This window comes from Galeopterus variegatus, unplaced genomic scaffold (genome assembly GCF_000696425.1).
Source record: "Galeopterus variegatus unplaced genomic scaffold, G_variegatus-3.0.2 Scaffold18, whole genome shotgun sequence".
NCBI classification, from domain to species: domain Eukaryota; kingdom Metazoa; phylum Chordata; class Mammalia; order Dermoptera; family Cynocephalidae; genus Galeopterus; species Galeopterus variegatus.
Window position 1 is genome coordinate 415,254 of NW_007726129.1, and position 568 is coordinate 415,821.

Consider the following 568-nt stretch of genomic DNA (forward strand, 5'->3'; position numbering starts at 1 on the left):
AGGCAGGGGCTGGGCGCGGTCGGGTCGGGCCGGGCTGGGCCGGGCTGAGCCGGGGTAGAGTCTGACCGGACTTCCGCGAACTCACAGGTAACCCGCGGCTCCCGACGCCACTGAGCCCGGCCTCGCCGCAGCTGCCAGGTGAGCCTCGAAGGCACCGCCCCCCGGCAGCGCCGATTGGCTGAGGGCGCACCTGCGGGCGGGCGGCCTGCCCACGGTCCCGCCCCCTGGCATTGAGCCGACCCGGTGACCCCCTGGTTGATAGTTGGTAGGGTCAAGGTGGGTTATGGGACCTGCTCGATTTCAATTGCTCCAGGTTCCAATCCCAGCCCCGCCGGACCTGGGCTAGGAAAGGACTTTTACCCTTTACCTAGTGGGGATTTTGTTTGTTTGTTTGTTTTTGCGGCTGGCTGGTATGGGGATCTGAACCGTTGACCTTGGTGTTACAACTAGTTCTTTTTTTTTTTTTGTCTAGCCTTTCTTTCTTTCTTTTTTTAAAAAAAGATGACCGGTAAGAGGATCTTAACCCTTGACTTAGTGTTGTCAGCACCACGCTCTCCCAAGTAAGCTA